This window comes from Canis lupus, chromosome 30 (assembly GCF_011100685.1).
Source record: "Canis lupus familiaris isolate Mischka breed German Shepherd chromosome 30, alternate assembly UU_Cfam_GSD_1.0, whole genome shotgun sequence".
Lineage (NCBI taxonomy): Eukaryota > Metazoa > Chordata > Mammalia > Carnivora > Canidae > Canis > Canis lupus.
In genome coordinates, this window is record NC_049251.1 from 6,562,240 (window position 1) to 6,584,698 (window position 22,459).

General features: G+C 38.2%; 1 long non-coding RNA gene across 31 annotated transcripts in view; it reads right to left on the reverse strand.

Annotated features, from left to right (window-relative positions):
• Nucleotides 1–22,459, reverse strand: part of LOC102155895 — a 648,303-nt gene that overhangs the window by 205,110 nt on the left and 420,734 nt on the right. For 2 of the 31 annotated variants that reach the window (XR_005381487.1, XR_005381488.1), the window contains exon 7: nucleotides 7,852–7,964. The exons of the other annotated variants lie outside the window; for them this stretch is intronic. This is a non-coding gene — a long non-coding RNA (uncharacterized LOC102155895). The remainder of the gene's footprint in view (nucleotides 1–7,851; nucleotides 7,965–22,459) is intronic. 31 annotated transcript variants of the gene reach the window in all.

The following is a 22,459-nucleotide window of genomic DNA, read 5'->3' on the forward strand; positions in this document are numbered from 1 at the left end:
CTCAACTGATTTTGGACCCACTAATGGATTATGACTCACAGTTTGAAAACCACTGCAGTGCATATTTTTACTTACATGTCTCTGGATGGGAGACATATCTGGGTTTGAAACAGATGTGCAGATGAAACATCAGCAGAGAGGTGGTAAATGGATCTACAGAAATAGATGAACTGGCTCAGGGAGAGAGTAAAAAGAGAAGCATAGAAGTCAAAGACCTAATTGTGAGATACAGGAAAATGGCACAGAGGAAGACAGGAACGTGTATGCTATGGAAGCCAATGCAAGAAATGGTTTTGACAAAGAAGGAATAATGTTCAGTGCAGTTCAATGCTGCTAGGAGGTTGAACATTAATCACTGAGAAGTTTCCAATTCTGAGATGACTAGGTACTGGTCACCCTTGTGAAAGACATGTCAGGGTGTTAAAAGGAAGGATCTAGACTTCTGTAGGTTGAAGAAGGAGCAGGAAGTGGAGAAATACAAATAGAGTTAGACAACTCCTTCAAAAAGTCTGTCTCTGAAATAAAACTTCGAGATCAGTGGGAAGGAAAGAAGAAAATCAGTGGTAGGGAAGAAATAGTACTGTACTTCCTCTTAGTTGTAAAACTTCCTGTTTCAAGGTCAGGGCAGCTCCCTGGGGCCAGCCCTACAATCACAGCATTAAATGAATAAATCCATACTTGCCTTATGTTTGCACTCTTGTATGGTTATGTGGTCTTTCATTCTGAGTATCCTTGTATATTAACATAAACATGTAAATTATACAAATATTACATAAATTATACATAAATATTATATATAATAATATAGAGAGGTATATATATTTTTGCCTCTAGTCTGAAAAGAACATATTTAGGTGAGTGTATCAGCAAAATTCCTTTCTAAAATAATTTTTAAAAATAAAATAAACTTTATTTACTTGAGAGAGAGCATGAATGGGGGGTGGGGCAGAGGGAGAGGGAGAAGCAGACTCCCCACCAAGCAGAGAGCCCAACACTGGGCTCCATCCCAGCACCCCAAGATCATGACCTGAGCCAAAAGGCAGACACTTAACCAACTGAGCCACCCAGGTGCCCTTCAGTAAGGTTTCTAAGTTGTTTTTTTATGTTGAAGGATTCAGGTGTCCCCAGGATACCCTTAGCTGTAACAGAACAATGGAGCTTTGGCTGGAGAATGCCCTAGTACAAGATATATATTAGCATCAAGGCCTGCCCATCTTCCTTCTAGTATGATTCAAAGTATGAGCTGAAGACTTGACTTCTTTCAGTGGCAGAAATGTTATTCAAGGCTTTATTTGCACATGCCTTGAGTTTCAGTTTCAGGAGGTAAACGAGTGATTATATTTCAGTTTCGATATCTGTCCAATTATCAGCTATGTCAAGACACATAATTGTCCCATATTTGAGTCATTGCCAATGGTTAGTAATAACCACAATCTCCTTGACATTTCTGTCAAAAATATCCTATGGTTTCTAAATTAAAACCTGCCAACCTTAAGAAACACAGATAAGGGAGATATTATAAGGTCTCAGTGGAAAGATAGTTTGCTTTAGAACCCAGTTTCTCAGCCAGTAGGGCAGAGTACTTATGTAAAACTCTTCTCTCTCATTGGCCTTTGGTTAAAATCACTTTGAGATTTCCGGAGAGCTGTATTGATTGTAAACCAGAAGTAGTTACAAATTATGACCTGTCTTTTACACTGTTTAATTAAAAGCATATGAAGAAATTAAGAGAATTAAGTGGTCACAGCTATTGAAAGGAAACTCTAGGGCAGCCCCGGTAGCCCAGTGGTTTAGCACCGCCTTCAGCCCAGGTTGTGATCCCAGAGACCCAGGATCGAGTCCCACATCGGGCTCCCTGTATGGAGCCTGCTTCTGTCTGTATCTGTGTGTCTCTCATGAATAAATAAATAAAATCTAAAAAAAGTAAACTCTAATTTCTCCTTTCCTGGTTATTTCAAAATATTCATACTCCTTCTTATTTGGAATGATGTTCAGTACACAAACAAGATATTATGTCAGATAATAGGTCAAGTGATTCAGCTTCTCAGCTTTTCCTGGAAACCAGTCTTTTCCAGGACTGGGAAGCTAGAGGTGTCACACGGTCAAAAATGCTTCCATCTACTGGTCAAATTCAGAAATACACTAAGTGTTCCTCGGCCTAAAATAACCAGTCTAGAGAACACAAAACACCCAAATTGAATGGAGCTTGGCCTTGAGGCTCAGATGCTAAAAAGGGTAAGTTTCCCACTGATAGTGAAGGTAAATTCCAATAAAAAAGCAGGGCACTCTCAGAGGTGAAGTAGAGGAGTAAATGTTAGAACTCAAAATCCCCAAGGCTCTGCTAATATGTTATTTTGCCAACCTAGAAATAAGTAGGTAATAGGCAACAGGTGATTGTGATTGCTTTGAAATATTCAGGTGCAAAATGTTCTCTTTTTTGCATATTACCAGACTTAATAGGCTCTGGAATTCTGAATCTGAAACCAGTAAATGGAAGGTTTGAGGTCAACTGGCCTTTTTCTCAATGCCTAGTTGGGTCAGTGGCTCCCTCATGGTCAGTCATTTTAATTCATTCCTGTGGGTGAAAATACGTGACTGTTCTCCTTTCTGTCACAGGGAATTGATTTGCCATGGTGAGCAGTCGCCAGAGAAGACAATGGAATTTGTCCCATTCCTATGATAACTTGAAATACAAAATGTCAGGCTGCTTGGCCTAGGGGAAGGTGCTGTAGGTTACAGGCACCATGGCCAAGTCTCTCCAGCACCCTTTGCTCCTGTTGACAGTCACCCTCCTGGGCTGTTAGCTGGCTGAATTAATTCACAGCTGCCCTTTATCAGGACTTCATCTGCATTGTTAGCATTCCTTCTAACCTGCAGCCTCTATTCATTTAATGGTTATCTGATGGTGACTGATATTGGGTGAAGAGGAATGTTCAAATTGTGCTGGCTTTGGCAAGTGGGAGCTCAAATAGCAGAACTTCAGTTTAAAAGGAGAATATTTGCTTACTGATATGTGATTTTTGTTAGTAGGACAGTGGAATGGGAGAGAAAAAGGATTCCAAGGAAATATTCTGGCAAAGGGGACTTGAAAGAATGATGTTCCATGAACTTTATTTATTAATTTGTTTGGCCAAAAGGTGGGAAGAAAGAAACAAGGTAGGCAGGCAAAGAACAGATAAGATAGGAACAATTTCTGCAAATTAGTCTTGGCTACTTTCCAGGCAAACATTATGTAGTTGTAGTCTCATTGTTTATACTCAGTTGAACAATTTATTTGCATTGAACTAATTTGAGCAAGAAACATTAAGTTTTTAGAAAACTCAATTTTCAAGGAGCAGTTTTCTTCTTCTTTTTTTTTTTTTTAAGGAGCAATTTTCTTGAAGAATACATTCTTCAAACATATTTCTGAACCCATGGGCTTTCTTTACAGACTTCCAGGCAGATGAGAAAGTCTATGGAAAAATTATATGGAAAGGGGAAAAAGCACAAGCAGAAAACTGTGCAGTGAAACAAATATAGTTATTATAACTAAAACTGAGCTTCCCTCAGAATGGCACACTGCATGAGCATACTGACTCAAAAGCATTCTTTTCGATTTAGGGCTTGCAGCAGATTCACAGGGAAATAAGCATGGCCAAAATGAAACCCAGAGGGAAATGAGACTCTCAAGGGCAAGACTCATAAGCAACCTGAGAAAGAAGTCAATTTTACAATAACTTAAAATACTATATGTATGTCACACTAAGCTGACACTGGAGGTATTTTGAACTTTATCAATTTAGAGAACATATAAGTACAGAGAGGCATAGAGACATGCCTCAAGTGTGTTCCTAATTTAAAAATGCACTTGAAATATACTGACCACAATAATTAATGCCCACTTTTGAGAAAATATCTGTGCTGGGAAAATTGGATATTCATATACAAAAGAATGATAGTGAACTCCTATCTTATAACACTTATAAAAATTAATGTGAAATAGATTGAAAACTTAAATGTCAAGACCTGAAGCCCCCAAACTCCCAGAAGAAAAAATAAAGAAAAAATAAAGAAAATAAAAGTTGGGTCAGTGAAGCACTGACCCAACTAAGCCCTGAGAAAAGTATCAGTTGCATTGGTCTTGGCAATGATTTTATGCATATGACACTCTAAGCACAAGCAACAAAGGTAAAAATAAACAAGTGGGACTACATCAAACTAAAAAGCTTCTGCATAGCAAAATAAATGATCAGCAAAATGAAATGGCAATCTATAGAATGGGAGGAAATATTTGTGAACCACATGTTTGATAAAGGGTTAATAAAGGTTTAATTTCTAAAACATATAAAGAATTCATATCCAAGTAACAGAAACATTATCAAATAACTCAATTAAAAAGTGGGCAAAGGACTTGAATAGAAATTTTTCCAAAAAAGATATACACATGGCCGGCAGGTACATTAAATGTATGCAATATCACTCATCACCAGAGAAATGCGAATCAAAACCACAGTGATAGATTACTTCACCCCTGTCAGAATGGCTATTCTCCAAAAAACAAAACAACATTTGCATGGAGAGAAGGGAACCCTATGTACCTAGTGGGAATGTAAGTTGATATAGATACTATAGAAAATGGCATGAAGGTTCTTCAAAAAATTAAAAATGGAACAATCCTATGATCCAAACTTCCCACTTTTGGATTGATACCTGAAGGAAAGGAAATCATTCTCAAAGAGATGTTTACATCTTTAACGTTCACTGCATTATTTACAATAGCCAATATATGGAAATAACCTAAGTGCCCATTGACACATGCATTGATAAAGAAAATGTGATACACACACACACACACACACACACACACACACAGAGGAATATTATTCATTCATAGAAACAAGAAAATCCTGCCATTTGTGACATGGATGAAATTTAAGGGCATTATGCTAAGTGAAACAAGTCAAGGTCAGAAAAAGAAAGACACATATTGTATGATCTTACTTACATGTGGAATCTGAAGCAAGCAAATTCATAGACACAAAGAACAGATTGGTAGTCTCCAGATGCAGAGGGTAAGGGGTGGGGGAAATGACTGAAGATGGCCAAAGAGTACAAACTCCCAGTGACAAGATGAATAAGTTCTGGAGATATAATGTACAGCATGGTGACTACAGTTAACAACACTGTACTGCATATTTGCGAGTTACTAAAAGAGTAGATCTTAGAAGTTCTCATCACAAGAAAAAGGTCACTGTAACTGTGTGAGGTGATAGATGTTAACCAATTTTATTGTGATAATCATTGTGCAACATATACATATATACATATATCAAACCATTACATGGTACATCTTAAACTTACCCAGTGTTATATGACAATTATATTGCAATAAAGCTGGAAAAATACAGTGAAATTCAAAAAAAGAAAGAAAATCTAATATCTGTAACCAGAACATTGTGGTGGTTCTTTCAGTGGCTTCTGGGGCCAAATCAAGTATAAAACTGACACTTCCTAGCTATGTGTCAATGTTGTCCAGGCTCACTCTGCTTCAGTTTCCTCTTGTATAAAAAAAACCTTGCAGGGCTGTTGTGTGGGTTAAAGGTGTTAAAGTATTCAAGACAATTATAATAGGGTCTGGAGTGTGATTGAGTTATATCAATGTTACTGTTTGTTCTTCGCTGCTTGGGAGGGAGCCCAAGGGCCTTTAGTTTGGCTCCGAGGGCTTGATCCTCTTACTGTCTGACTTCCATGTATCATTCCTTTAGTACATCTGTCACTCATCATAGCGCTTCATTGTACAAAATGTCTCTTTGGATGGTGGGAAGAGGGGTGGACCACTCTTAGTGCCTGCTATAACTGATGGCCGGCTTCCTAGCCCTCACCTTCCTAAGTACACCGCTTCCCCCCACATCAGAAAAACCAGCACCCTTCCATGTGGAAAGGCCAGCTCTGCCTCCCCTGCACCCCCCTGTCCAAACTGCCCATTTCAGGCTCTCTCATTTGTCCTTTATTCCCCCAAACAAAAGCTTGATCATTTATTTTTTTGCAGGAGGGACATTGTCTTCAGGAAGCCTGTATCACATTTATTAAAAATTGGAGAGTCTAGCATAGATAAAGATTCTTAGAGTACGAGGAAAAATACCTCCCTTTCTTTTGAGTGTCCTATTCTAGTGAAGGAAATATACATTAATGTGAGAATAATTTGGCCTAATACATTTGTGTTTATTATCTCTCCCCCCACTAGACTGTTTAAGCTCTGTAAAGGCAGCTAACTTGTCTCTTTCTGTATTTTACATTTATTAAATGAATGAATAAATAAATGTAAGTAGGGGTTTTTCTTGGTAACTGTGAAAATTCACTTTTTTTACTCTCCCACCTTTTTTCCCTTGGAACATAAACATAGGCAATGGTGTGCTAGTAAATGGTTAAAATCCAGCTCTCCAGACAGGTGGGGAAATCCCTAATTTTAACATTCGCCAATTATGATGGTGTGAATATTCCTGCCAGAGGTCATTTCAAGCTACCAACCTGGAGCTCACAAAATTCTTGGCATTTAACATTTAACAATAGGCTCTTGTAAGCATGTACCAACTGGCTCTAGCATACCACTGAAAACAGGTATTAGATCAATGGTACATCATTTAAGAATAAAAACATAGTTTATTTAACATGGATTAAAATTAAAAATACAAATACAAAAGGCACTCTCTTTTCTAGATATTTAAATACATGTATAAACACATAAAAGATAGATGTGCAGAAATGAGTTAAGATAGGCTTAATCTATTTTACAGATTAGAATACCAGTTGTAAGGTTGGCCATTGGCTGGCATCTGGGAGCTTGAATTTAGGGAGGGTTCCCACCATTGCCAGACTCATGTGAGTGGCTCACTGTGCTGAAGGTGTTGACATAAATGTGATTTATGGCAAATTCCTGTGTTCATTCTAGGAATCTGAAATTTTCATATGTTCTAGGTAGAGGGTACCTACACGACTAGTCCACAGTGAAAACCCTGGAGTCTCCAATGAGCTTTGCCTGGACATGCTGGAGGATGCTTTGCCTCCTCACTGGAGGATTTGAGCACATCCAATTGGACTCTATTGGGAGATGACCCTTGGAAGTTTGTGCCTGGTTTTCTATGGACTCCCCCCAGCCCCAATCCATGTGCCTTTTCCCTTTGCTGATTTTGCTTTGTATTCTTTTACTATAATAAATCACAGTCCTGAATAAAGCTTTACTTCAGTCCTGTGAATCCTCCTAGTGAATTATAGAACCTGAGAGTGGAATTGGGATGCCCCAACATGGTAGGAAAATAAATAAATTTGATCAGTGCTAGATACCACTGAGGCCACTGTTATTTCAGAATATTCAAGAGTCTATGGGGAATGTGTTCTCTTCTCCTCCATACTGTCATTGCATATTGAAAATGCTTTTGTTACAGCATAGAATGCATTATGGCCTAAATCCTGGTCCCTTCATCAACCCACATTCTTGCCCCTACTCCAGGACATAAGCTCCCTAGGAGCAGGAGCCATTGCTGTTATATTCAACTTTTCATCTATTCATCTTATGGTAGGAAACATATTGCCACTTAGTAGAGCACTGGGTTTCCTAAATAAATAGATTGCACTGCATGGGGCTGGGGAAATTTAGGTCAGGAGAGAGGTTGACTATAGGGTGAGGAATAAAAGACTACTTAGCTGAAGGGCCAATTTTGAAGCTTTGTTGAAGAGAGTGCAGGTGGAGGGCAGAACAGATATCCTTGCCCCTCCAGACCCTTCTCCACACTATTTTAATGACTGGGTTATGGGACATCCTACGTGCTCATTCCTCATTGTGCTCAACATGCTATATAGATTACTCTTTCTTACCAATCCAGGTGCCTGGCCAGTTGTCCCAATTCCCATCTCACTGGAGGCAGCAGAATGGACGGTTGAGGCAGAGACACTATTAATTAAGAGGCACTTGAGGAAGAGTTCCTTCACTATAAGATGACAACAAGAAAGACAAAAATACCTAATTCATTGAAACACCAGATTTTTACCTTATTGGCTATTAATTCCCTCATGTTTCATTAAAACTGGTGTCAACACTTCCCAATACCAGAATTTAAAGGCATGTCTTCCATTTTCACTGAGTCAGTCATACCTAACATTTCACTCATAGGCTGAAAATGCAAACCCAAACAAGACAGATGACTGGAATAATTTGGAATCATGCCTCACTTTTTTTTTAACTTCTTCGTTCATGCACAGAATGCTGAAAGCTTATTCACTTCTGGTAAATACAGTTAACAGCAAATAGAGAAATGAAGCTCCTAGAGAGATGATTAATATAAAATGGTATGAAAATGATGGGTTACTCATTGCATTTTTAAACTTCCCAATGAAGAACTATCACTTCTTGCTCTGGAGTCAATATAATACAAACACAAATGAATTTTTTTAAAAGATTTTATTTATTTATTCATGAGAGATGCAGAGCGAGAGAGAGTGAGAGAGCGAGAGAGAGAGACAGGCAGAGGGAGATGCAGACTCCATGCAGGGAGCCCAATGTAGGGCTCAATACTTGATCCCGGGTCTCCAGGATCACAACCTGGGCCAAAGGTGGCACTAAATTGCTGAGCCACCCGGGATGCCCAACACAAATGAATTTAATGGGAGAAATTTGTATGACCTTTTATTATGTGGCCCAAGTTCACAACAATGTCTGAAAAGATTGTCAGGAAATTTCTGTTTAGACTAACCAGCAAAGGAATAGCTACTTATAGAGAGGGATAACTATGTATTATTTATTAAATTCATTTCTTGGGCATAAACATAATACTAGATATTAATTTCTGTGTTTAGTGAAATACATTGTCCATCATTTCAAAATGTGAATAGGCAACTATCTCTCAGTGGGTTGTATGTAGTACTGACCATATGGCAGACTCAGTACTGAAAATACTAGGTACATAGTAGTTAACAAAACACACCTGGTATTTGCCCTTATGCAGTTTACAGTCTTTTGAAAGAAAGTATACAAGAAAACAACCAAATGAATATTTAATTAAAAATTATGTACTGTGAAGGCAGAGGGTACTAGGAGAGAAAACTTATATTGAGTGGTTAGAAAAGACCTCTCCAAAGGAAGATACACTTAATCCAAGGCCTCAAAAATAAGACAGAGTCAGCTGAAAACGGCATGTGCCTATTCATAGGGACAGACAAGGTAGGTTTAGGCAGAGTGAACAGCATGTATACAGCTCTTAGGCAGAAAAGATTTTGCAGAGATCAGGAACTGAAAGAAAGTCAATACAAGTGGATCATAGTGAAGAAAGGAGAGTGGTGTGTGATATCCACTAGAGTACCTAGCACAGTCCCATAAGCACACTAGTGCTCAATACATTTTCATTGAACATGAATAAAATTCCTATAAAAAAAAACTTTTCAAGAGATTACCTTGGGCCCTAAATTATAATATCATCCCAAATAGCCATTCTAACATCTCTACCAAGAACAGAAACCATTGGGTGAGGAGAGCACACAGTCTCCTTGGACAGCCATGGACTAATGTGGAGATTAAGAATTTTATGGGGGGAGGAGGGAAAATTTTATGTAGTGAAAATAAAATACTGCCAGTGAGTTGGTCCACTGGATTAACCAATTTAGTTCAATGACTTGAACTGGGATAGATGTATTGGGTAAGGGGGATTTGGAGGGCTTAGATAAGAATTGCAAAGATTTCCTTACTCTTTTATCTCTGGCTTCATCAATGACTGTCTCTCTCGAGTTCAATCCAAAACAAATGGGGCTGGTAGGGCAGAAAAAACTGCTTTTCACTCTATTAGTATTAGTGTGAATCTAAATCACTGACAGTTCACTGTCATGTAACCTTTAACCCAGGAAAGATGAATCCAACCTTACCAGAAGTGCTGCCAAGGCATCCTGAACTCAGATTGCATTTCACCTATAAACAACTGAAGAATGAGTAGGCTACAAAGGAAATAGGCAGCACAAAGTATACTGCCACAACTGCTTCAGATGAAATGGATATTGAAGTAAAGGAAAATAATCAATCCATGTTGTGACCTTATTTCAGCTCCCTGAAATTGGAGGTACTCCAGTCAAGTACACACAACCAGGAAAAAAATAATTAACAGAGTCCTCTGCCTTTGGGCATTATTTTATTATCTTGGAGTCCCATCTGAATGAGGTGAATCAATGTGAATTAGAAATATATGGATTAAATCTCTCAAAATCACCACACATGATTGAGGTTTTGACAAACTAAAAGACCTATTGAAAGGTATGTGGAAATGTTTTCAGAATCCAAGAACCACCAGGCTAACGCATATCTAAAAATGAAGTAATGACCCTGTGAATATTATGATCCTCCTCATATCTTTATGTTTAACAAAATAATTCCTGTCATCATTGTCCATAATATACACTTATTTGCAACTAAGATTAACTATTCTGATTTGAAAATGGTGGAAGGTTTTCTAATCTGGAATATCCTAAAATTCTATGGGAGATGGTAAATCTGGAAGTCAGCTACAGTGTCATACCTGCCAGGGTTCTTATTAGCAAAACCAGAATTGACTCTAGTTAGTTTAAGCAGAAAAGGAATTCATTAAAGGAAACTGGGAAGCTGACCAGTTTCCTTAGGATCTAGAGAGTCAGATAGAAGCTTTGCAGCTAGGAAGAGTGCCCAAACCACACTCCCAGAGCTGCCCTCAGAAAGACAGATTTGTTGCTGCTGGTTCAGCCCAGACCTTCCAGACTGCAAAGATGATACTGGTGACTAGATGACCGAAGCCTTTCCATTCGTGGTTCCAAAAACCAGGTGTGTCTTCTGCTACACTAACTGAAACATGGATTTTCCATACTCTCTCTTTATATGGATCAATTACAAATCAAAGACTTCTATGGATGTATCTGATTGGCAGAACCCAAGTCACATGCCTATGCCCCCATCTAAAAGGGAATCTCAGTGGAGACAGTTCTGGCTTCTGCCTTGGAGAAGAGAGACACATCAGGTGGAAGTTCTACAATAATAACAAGGGTACACATATGAATCTGGATGGCTATCACATGATGGATGTCCTTTACAATTTAGATTATATACTATTTCCTAGTTATCAGTGACAATTCATAATCTTATTTGGCCATGCAACTAATTTATTATATATGTGCTCCTTATTTTTCTTCATGGCCATTTTTCTTATTAATTATATTAAAGACTCTTGTTTACTTAACATTTTGCAACCAAACACATTTTCCACCTGGACCACAAGTGGAAATTAAAAAAAAAAGCACCTCTAAAAATTGGAGGGGGCGTGAGATTGAAATACATGAAATATGCATTTGATTAACATGAGTATACTGTAGGCATTCAACTCAAGGCCTGTTAATCCTTTACTTTTTTTATGGAGAGTTTATTCTGTGTTATGTTCCCCAACTTATAGAAAAGTTACAAGAATAGTTGTATAATTACTTATATACTTTTCACCTAGATTAATCCGTTTTGTTTGTTTTGAAGAGTCCAGGACAGTTGTTTTTCAGAATGTCCCTCAATTTGAATTTATATGGCTGTTTTCTCATGACTAGATTTAGGTGAAACACATTTGGAAGAAATGTTACATAGGTGATGATGTACTCTCAGTAATTTCTAAAATAAGGCATGTGATACCTGTTTATTTCCTTACTAGCAATATTAAGTTGAATCAATTAATCTAGTTGATGGACTCTAGATTTCTTCTTTATTTTACTTAATTAAAAAGTGATATCTGAGGCTGTATGAATATTCTGTTTCCTGACAATCTTTTAATCAATGATTTTAGCATCCACCGATGATTCTTTGCTGAATCAATTATGACTATGATGATTGCAAAATAAATATTTTCCACAGTCTGTCATATTTTCTGTATTATTAGTTGGCATTTCTTTGTAAAATAGGGTTTCTCTTTTTGTAAAAGAAGGTTCAATACATTCATTCATTTGTTCTCATATACATCAATTCATTAATTTATTTTCTAATTCAATATATTGTAATATATTACTGGCAGTTTCTACTTTGATGCTCAGAATTATCCAAATTTAGCCAATGGGAAGCCCCTTCCAGCTGATCCTGTGTCATTTTGACACAACCCTATTAGATGTTGAGCACTCCCTTAATTTTTAGCACACCAAGAAGTTTCAAGAAGGTCTAAAATTTTTCCTGCCTCAAGGCTAGAAGCAGCATTTCTCCAAGAATCACTAGTTCCTTTTAGAGAAAAATGAAATAGTGTTTAGATGCCAGGATCTGGATGCTAGTATGCTCATTCTTAATGAGAATCATTGCTTCTAGTTTCTTGTAGTTGACAAAGCTGGGAAATATTTATGTCTATATCTATATCTATATCTATCTATATACTTTGATAAAAGATCTTTTAAATTTATTTATTTATTTATTTATTTATTTATTTATTTATGAAACAGAATGAGAGAGAGAGAGAGAGAGAGGCAGAGACCTAGGCAGAGGGAGAAGCAGGCTTCAAGCAAGGAGCCCAATGTGGGACTTGATTCCAGATCCTGGGATCATGCCCTGAGCCAAAGGCAGACGCTCAACCACTGAGCCACCAAGGTGTCCCCACCTTGATACTTTTAATTCAATCTAACACCATATGATTTCTCCTTTTCTACTCTCATTCCATTACTTTGCATGTTTTTTTCCACCTCTCTTTCCATACTTCAGCATAGGTAGAATAATTTAGTTTCTCTACAGAAGAATGTTATATTCTAGTGTTGGGTGAAGGAATTGTACCTGGTGCTACTACCTCTGCTGCATCATCCCTGGTTAGCTGATCATCTCAGGCTTGTGCCTTCAAAACCAGTCTTAAATTCTCCCTCACTCAGGATCCCCTACCTATGAAGTACCCTCGTTATCTTCATATACAGGAATGCTCAAGGTCCCTATATTCTTGTTGTTCAACCCTCACTTGTCTCTTGTTCCCTTTCTGAGCATGTCATATAACTTCTCTGCCCTCTGCCCAAGCTGAGGGACAGCTGCCTCCCTACTAAAATGCAAAGCAATATTAACAGGATTACTGCATGTGCGCTAAAATTCCAAGTTTTTTGTTCTTCTGGGACAGAAAATTGCATGTGGAATGGGATAATCAAGTTTCAATGACTCATGTCAGTACAGAACAAAGCCAGACCCCATAGCAAAATTTCACAAAATGGAAATCAAAATCAAATTTCTTTAGCATTATATAAATAAATCTAGATGTGTCCGGCTTTATCCTGGCAACTTTTGTATATTTGCAATATTTGAATTAGAAATAAAACAGACTGGAATTTGTTACCTGAAAAAAATTACTTATTATAAAATTATTTATTATAATTAGGAACTATTAATCACATTTGTAAAGTTGATTTAAAATCATTCTCTTAATTTCATCATCAATTTCGTCATTTTGGGTTCTGCTTGTATTTTCTCCTATTTTGTGGTAACAATTGGCTGCTTCTTTGCTTATGTAGCCAATTTTTATAGAATAGCATATTACGCATATTACAATAATGAGTAATTTACTATGTTGTTCTTCCTTTAAAGAGTGTTGAAGTAGTCTGGTTAGGTGATTAAGTTCCTTGCAAAGCTTATATTTCCAAGTTTGTTTTTAAGCCTTATTATTTGTTTTTAAGCTTTGTTAGGATTGGTTTAGAGTAGCCTTTACTCTAGGGCTAATTCAGCATCTTACCAAGTCATGACCCTTGTAGGTTCTTTATTGAATCTCCTGAGGATTTAAAGAGGTTTCTCTGCTCTAGCTGAAAAGAGTTTGAATGTATCTTAACCTAGTTAAAGCTCTAGGAGTTGTTTTATTATTTCCCTGATAGTTATTTTGCCCCAACATTTCTTTTTGTGGAGTTTCATTGTGTACACACGTAGTTAAAGGGATTTTTATGAATGTTTCTCTGCATAGATTGTACCTCTCCAAACTCCCTCCTACAAATTTTGCCTGCGTCAGCCTTCCTAAAAGCCAATGGATGTCTTTTCAGCTCAACAAGCTCTCCTGTATTTGTCTTGGATCTTTCCCCACAGGCCATCTTCTATAGGCAGGCTTTACCTCTGTTTCCCTTTTCTCAGTGATCACAGACTTGCTCTGCTTATTGTCTCAATGTCTGAAAGAGTTGTTTCATATGCTTTATCTGGTTTTCTAGTTTTTCATGTAAGTAAACTGGTTCTGTAGTAGTCTGTAGCAGAAACCAATCATAAATGGACTTTAAGGGAAGAGTTATATCCCTTCTTTTTACCACTTGTTGGCCAGAACTGAGGCTATCTCTACCTAGGACACTAGAAATGTTGCTTTTTTCTGAATTGCCATATGCCCAGTGAAAAAATCAGGAAAGAGTGGATTCTGAGAAAGAGTGAGCATTATCTACCATAGTTGTATAGTTGCTAGATCACTTACCAGTTTGGTAGTTCCCTGAGAACTGTCATTGTTTTTTTGTTTGTGTGTTTTTCATTTTGGTAGCCTATACAGAGCCTGGTACTTACGAGGGGCTCAGGAAAAATAAAATTGAACATAACATGGTTCTGAATAGTGAACTAATAATTATCTAAACCACCAAAGGAAAATCAGGCACAAGGAAAATCAGGCACAAGACTATGTTTGAAGGAGAAAGTCTTGGGAAAAAAGTTGGAAATTATCTTGGAATTCCAAATGCATTAACCATAAACTACTTAGAAACTGTATTGAGGAATTGGAGACTGCAGAAGCCCTGTTGCTCTCCTCACTTCCAATGTCCTTTCCTTGTTACCCATGTCATTTCTTTCATAGCTCAGATCCTAAGCAAGCTACTAGGTAAAGCCTTTTCTGACCACCTGGGCTATAGCAAATAGCTCTTTAATAACATGATTTGTGTCAAGTTCTTAAAGAATATGATGATTCATATAGTTTATTTCTATCCTAAAGAAGTGGAATTTATTTGAAATGACAAACAATTTTAAATTATCTTTTATTTCTATTAATTCTTTGTTTTCCTCACAGTACCTGCCACAGTGAGTACAGAACATGTTAAATAAGAAGATTGTTCCAACACTGGTTGGGTTGAAAGTTGTCTGAGGGTTACTTGAAACCTCAAGAGACAACAAGCATGGTATTATGTCTTCTGATAAGCTGGGGTGATGGGACCACTTCTCAGGAAAATGGGCCTTGATTATTCTATTGAAGTGAATAAACACACAATATCATCACAGCTTTATTTTATTTTTTCCCTTAACCTGTCACTATAAAACATACAATATATCATAAATATTTACTTTCTTTATTGTCTATCTCTTTCCATTCAAATAAGGGCTGGGAGTTTTATTTTTTTCTGTCATTGCTATATTCATAGTGCATAAACATTAGTGGAATGAAAGAATGGAAGAAGATAACTAAGAAAGTTAAGTGAGGACACTGTGGAAGAAACTGAGATAAGATCTTCAAGCGTGGTAGGATGTTGGCTATGCTCTACAGGAAAGGGGGTTCTATTCGATGTTAAGAAGATTTGGGTAGCTCTTTAAGGACCACAAAAAAAGGGTAAAATATGAAGGTGTGGTGGAAAAATTTTTCTCCATTCTATTTGCTTAGGTCAACCAATTCATATTTTGAATTTGTAGGAGAATCTTTCAAAAGTCAAAGTAGAAAATGACCAAATCAAAGAAAGCTTTATGAAGAATGGGTTTGTAACTAAAAATTAAAACAAAAAAAAACATAAATGCATGCTCTAATTTTTATTTAGTTTTCGATGAATGTAGGTAGTCTTATAGAAAAGGCTTTTTTTTTTTTTTTTTTTTTTTTTGCCACAAGTCCTATAAAAACAATATTTTTAACAACTGGTCCTGCCCCTGTTTTTTCCTGTCTTATGGTTTGAAAATGGGTGTTTTTTTTTTTTTCATCTCCTTTTCCTGCTTAGACTGGAATCCTTTCTCTATTCCTTAGACTCCATTTCAGTATGAAGGGGCTCATTATTGCAAAGTTAAAAAGCCATAAACAAGAGGAGTTCATAAAGCAAGTTGCAACAAGGGTGCAGCTATCATCTGACTCTGAATTGCTGGGTGGCACCAGAAAGCTCACTGGTACCTTGGCATATAGCAGTGGGAACCTGGTAATTTGGATAAATTAAAAGTTGGTATAGAATTACCAAAAAAAACAAAAAAAAAAAAAAAAAAAAAAAAGGAATTACCATTAGGCTGTCATCCAGTTCTGAGATGAGTATGTGTATGTGTGTTGTGGTGTGTAGGGGCAGGAAAGGGGAAGGAAGGAAGGAAGGAAAGAGGGGAGAAGAGAGGAGAGAAGCATAATAAATCAACTCTAGGCTCTGCTAACTTTATGTTCTAATTATAAATGACTGAGAGGTACCATGGCTCCATTTCTATAGTCTTTCTCTTTCTATGGATCTTGGTATTTTTTTGGCAGCTCTCTTTTGCTGAAGTCCACCGACCTTGTTGACTAATTGGCTTTGCCCACTGTACATTTTATCAAAGGAGTATTCTAGGAAAAAGGGTGGTATTCAAATTCTACAATGCATACAGCTTTCAAACAACCAAAAATATGTAAATAATGAGCAAAGGAGAAATGAAAATTGGGTTCAGGAGGAGAATGATGTATGAAAGAAGTAGTAGATCTTTCCTTTATTGTGAATTTGGTTCACACATGTGCCGCACATGTTTCTGGTTTGAAACCAGAATCTTAGCATGTGACAACATGCCAGAGTGTGTGTGGCTATTTAGAACAAGAGGTCAACCAATAGAGCTGCATTGAATTGTTCCTTGAAGAAGGCATGCATTGACGGTGTGAGAAAACATGATACTCATGTTTTTCCTAACACAAACATCAGCTGTAGGTTCAGATTAGGTACCTAACCTCGTAGCCAGGTCTTAGGGCAACTGAACTCATTTACTCATCTGATTGTTATTTGTGAATTCAAAAGCTGAAATTTATAGAGCCTAGTGAGCTGAAAATTATAGGGCATTTTGCCACACAGGAGACTTATTTCATGTTTATTTTGAGACTTGCAATTTCAAATTTAGTTATGAATAAAAGATTCTGGTGATCAATTTCTCAGGGCTGGAAAATCCACTAAACCTTTTGACTTAGAAACAGAAACCTATGAACCAGGTAGATGGGTAATACTTGCCCCCCCAGTGACTCCTGACATGAAGGGTATCTCTTTTTTTGCAAGGGATACATCAAGGTCCATAAGCAAAGAACTCTAGATTGTGTAAACTCAATGGTCTTCCACCTGTTTGCCTCATGCCCCTGGGATAAAGTAGAAAAGGTCTACTTTCTAATCGCAGCCGTGGACACCTCTGATGTCTTTTTCTGGCATTCATTCCTCTTCTTCCATCTGTGTCTATCACTGCATTTTTGTATGCCAGTTTAATGACTCCATGGTGCCTGCAATAACACTTAGCCACTCTCTCAATTACTTACCTCTCTTGTATTGGAAAGAAAGAAAAAGCTCAATGTAATCTGGGCTTAGGCAATAAAAACACTTTAGCACTAGAAATAAATTATCTAAATGTGTTGGGAGGTATTCCACTTTTTTTTTGCTAAATGCTAAGAATTGTACCACATGGAAGTAAAATGTTTATGGCCAGGGAGGTTAGGAAAATAATACCAGAGGACAGGGTGACAGAAGGGAGGATAGTGGTGCTCACCATGCTCAAGGCTGTGCCTCTGAGAAATACCTGCTATGCTATGCCACAATGTGGGACTTTTGGATACAGGAAATATTTCAGCCAGCCTTGTGTAAACCCCTGGCTTCAAGATTGATGAGGAGAAGAAGAGTCTGTCTTACTCTGAATCCTAGTGATGAAGTCATCAGACTTATATTCTGCGCTGCATTCATAAACCTGAGTTTCAGATCCATCCACATTGGTAAAACAGGAATGACTGTCCTCTCCCTTCTCCTCTTGCCCTCTCCTAGCCTGTTCTTCCCACAGCCTGCTGTATTCACTCTATGGGTTGCTGGGAGGATCAAGAGCTGACACTGATGATGATAACAGCAGTAGCTGCCATTTGTAGTGTACATTCCATGTGCTACTCTAACCCCTCCACCTACATCCTCAACCTAAGGAAAGAAGTGCTATCCCCATTTTCCAGAAGGAAACTGAGAATGAGTAGGGTGAAGAAACTACCAAGGAAAAAAAGCTAGCAGTGGTGGGCATCTCTGAAGACCATGCCTTCACTGAGCTACTACGTGTCAATCTGTAAAACATAATCTAGATGTTTGGTACTGGTTACAGTTATTAGAGCCCTTTGCAACCATAATACTGCAACTGTACATTCTCCTTGGGGCCCTAGGAAATATCTGAGCCAGACTGTTTAGAAAAAAACACCTGACAGGTTATATGGATAACACCTCACAGGATAAGCCATGGGGATGCTTTTGACAGGATCTATGAATTTCTTCCTTTAGCTCATTTCCATATTCACCGTGGGAGCTAAAGAGAAAAAGGAAATCATGAATAACGATTGTTAATTCTCCTGTTAACACTTTCTGGTATCTCAGTCCCTCCTATGGCAAGTATTTTGGATCATATAGTAATACATAAACTTTATATATGACTTAAAAATGTCCACATTTAAACTTCCATCCAACTTGTCAACTACCATGTTAGTTTTACAATGGGAAAATTAATCTGTTCAAGAAGCATTAAGTTATTTCCTAAAGTGAGAAAATAATCTGTTCAAGAAGCAATAAGTTTGGGGGATCCCTGGGTGGCTCAGCGGTTTGGCGCCTGCCTTTGGCTCAGGGTGCGATCCTGGAGTCCCAGGATCGAGTCCCGCGTCGGGCTCCCGGCATGTAGCCTGCTTCTCCCTCTGCCTGTGTCTCTGCCTCTCTCTCTCTCTCTATGTCTATCATGAATGAATAAATAAATCTTTTTTAAAAAAGAAGCAATAAGTTTTATTCCCAATTATAAAAATATCCTATAATTTGGGTGGTTTATATGTCCAAGTTTTCCTGGTTGTACCAGCATAATTCACTCTCAAATTCATTCTCATAATTCACAGTTTGAATAGTAAATTATATGATCAACCTACCCAAAAGCATGAGATTAAGTGCAGAATTTCACCTGCAACTAATGGATTTTGATGACATTTTGGGATACAGCTTAGGCCATGAGGATACAACTGTGTCTCTCCTGCACAAAAGTGATGTCTTAAGCAAGGTATATATTCAAGGCATCAGTAATTATTTTTAATGCTCTCTACCTGTAAGTTGAGAGACAGCTAAAGAGATAGAGAGAGGAGCAGAGGGAGAAAGAGTCTTAAGTAGATTCCACAGTGAGTGCAGAGCCCAATGCAGGGCTGAATCTTATGACCCTGAGAGCACAACTTGTGTGTGTGGGGGGGGGGGGGGGGGGGCAAGAGTCAGATGCTTAGCTGACTGCCCCACCCAGATGATCCCCTAGGTGAGTCTTTTAAAATCAGGGCTGCTTCAGTCCCACCCAGGACCAATGCAGCCAGGACTTCATGGGTAGAGCCTGGGAAATGGCATTTCTCAATAGTTCTCCAGACAGAGCTTTTGACAGTGCAGCCAGAAGAGATGATTGGCAACATGTGAACAAGCACAAGTTGATAATGATGAAGTATATTAGATACATGGGGAAGGCACCACAAAGGGGAGATCTGAACTGGCAGTGGGCAGTGATGCCAAGGAGTGGAAAAGAAGGATATTACGGCTACCTTTTCTATCTTGTGAAACTCACATATGTTTATCTCAATTTAGTGAAGTGTGATATTGTTTAAAAAAGTGATTAGATTTGTTGAACAGATACTGAGTCTAGTCTCCAACTCCAATATTTGTCTCTCTGTAACTTTATTTATTGTGTGTGTATGTTTTATGGAGTTACAATGGGGATAGGATTATTCAGAAGGAATTTTGTACGAAAATAAAACTTGTAACTAAACATGTTGTTAGCATGCTACATGTTAGCATCATGTCTTCTAAGGAATAAAACTCTTGTATTATTTTATTTATTTCAGAAAATGGTCACTGAGAAAGGAAGAAAAAGTGGCCCCATCATGCAGATAAAGACATGGGGACACAGAGAAGTTAGGGGCTGAGCTGTGGGTCATGCAGTGAGGAACCCCACACATCGAATTAGCAGTCAAAATTTCAAGCCATTAATTTAATGCTCTGTGAAAATTTAAGCACCGTGAAAAAGAAGTCTATTTTCCCAACTCATGAGAGTATTTTTAGAGTATTATTAGACCTATTTTATGGTTATTTATTGCAATAAATGTTTATTTTCCTTTGAAATGTACTAAATCATATCTTAATCTCTTTGCTATAATTTTTCCATGGAAAGAAAATAACAGTTCAGTTGATGTAATTTCAATATGCTGGAAGCTTAGTCTCCTGTTTCAGGGCCAGTCCAGAACCTGTGCCTGGGGATGCAGGAGGGTAGGCCAGAGACTTGTTCCTTCCTGATGCAGGTCACTACAGTGTAGAATTGCTGAATTCTTCACTGACAACTCAACTCCAAGTAACTCAAATTCTTTCCTTTAGTTTTTTTTTTTTTCTGTGCAAATAACATTTAGTCCTCCTAGGATTCTATTCTAAGAGGTAATTTCTCAGCATTTCCTCAAGCCGTAACCCTTTCCAAACTTCGATCTTAAGTCTAATTCTTCAGACTTTCCTCCTCCTTCTCTGATGATTTGCCCTCATTTTCTCTGGGAAAGAAGGACACATAGAAATGAACAAAGGGCTTTCAATACTACATGCCTAAGAGGTGCTTTACCGAAATCTTCACCCACTGTATCAGCCATTGTGGGTACAGGAGAAGGGATGTAGACACAAAATGTTATAACATGTTCCTTTGTGCAGGAACTTTTGCTAGTCTTCAATCAATCAGCTACGGTAAGCATAGAGGAAAGAGGGGCACTTGGGTGGCTCAGTCGGTGTAGCATCCTACTTTTGATTTCATCTCGGGTCATAATCTCAGGGTTATGGGATCAAGCCCCATGTCAGGCTCAGCTCTGAGTGTGAAGCCTGCTTAAGATTCTTCCCTTCCACTCCCTCTGCCCCTCCCCCTGCTTGTCTCTCAAAAGAAAAAAAGGTAGAGGAAAGAGATGAAGAATGAGACTCTTGTGGTCCTTCTTTCATGACAATGATTATTTAGAAATAGGTAGCACAGTAAGTTCAAGGCCATTCCTTAAATCCAGGGTCTGGTGTCTCAGTCTGTGTAAAATAATAATGTATGATAGTATTTGAAGTAGAAGTAGGAAAGTAATCCTGCGAATTTGGTTCCTTCAGACTGGTAGGCCAGCAGAAATAAAAATTAAATACAAAAAATTAAAGATGGTCCTTAATAGCCACAATCCCTGCCCATGCTTCTCTGCAGGAGTCTTTAGTGGTCTCAGGTTGACTAGCAAAAGAGGTGTGATTCCCTCTTCAATGCCCATCACAGAGTTCTGGCCAGGTAAATGGAAATGAGTCCCCCAACTGCTTGATAGCAGCTCTAAGCCACGGAAAGTCACAAGTGGTACAAGAGAGTTGGGAAAACTATTCAAGGTGCTGACATCCTTGTGAAATTAAACACGACTTCAAAAACAACTTGACATAGAAAAAGGTGGGTTTAAGAAGGGTAAAAGGGAGTAGGGCCAGGATTGGAGAAGGCTGAAAAGGAAAGTAATTGTAAAATTTGCCATGAAATGCCTCTTGGGTCTTCCTGATACATCTAGGTGCGCTTCCTGGAGGAGGAAGACTAGACAAGTCCTTTTGAGCTACAATGCGAATTTTAAGAAAGATTCTTAAGTGAACAAGAAATGAAAGACTCTAGACCACAGAGTAACTGAACAAGGGTACACAAGTAAAAGAGATTTAATTTGATAAAGAACTGTTACTCTTCATGTGTATGCTTGTCTCTCAAGGGCTGAGACTGTTTACCTTTATGTCCTACAACATAACAGAAGCTTAATAAATTACTGTTTAATCAAAAAATAAATGAATAAATGAATGGATGAGAGTATGAATGAAGTTGTAAATGGAGGTATTCACTATAAGTGGCATTGCTAGCAGACTTGGCTATGAGTTTCGGACTTGTTGGTGATCTCTCATCTTCCTTTCCCAACCATACACCTCATGGTGATATTTCAGAGCATTGTGCCACCAGCAAATGGTGCTTGCTTTGGTCTTTTGAAGGAAGACTGCAGTTAACAGTTATATTGACTTTAAATTTAGCAGCATTGGGCAAGAATAGAAATGTTCTAATCCTGTCTCCTCCTACGGAATGCGAATTGTGGTCAGAGTAATATGTTTTTGACTCCTGTGATTTAGATCAAATTTCATAGGCCAGACAGGGCGTAGGGAGCCAGGCTGCAGCAGCCACTCTCCCTGGTAAACAGTGTCACACCTCCTCTGGACAGCCTAGGGCACCATGTGTGCCCTGGCATTAGAGACACCTCGCCAGGGCCTGTCTGTTCTCCCTGCCTTATTTCTCTGCCCAGTGTTCATGTGG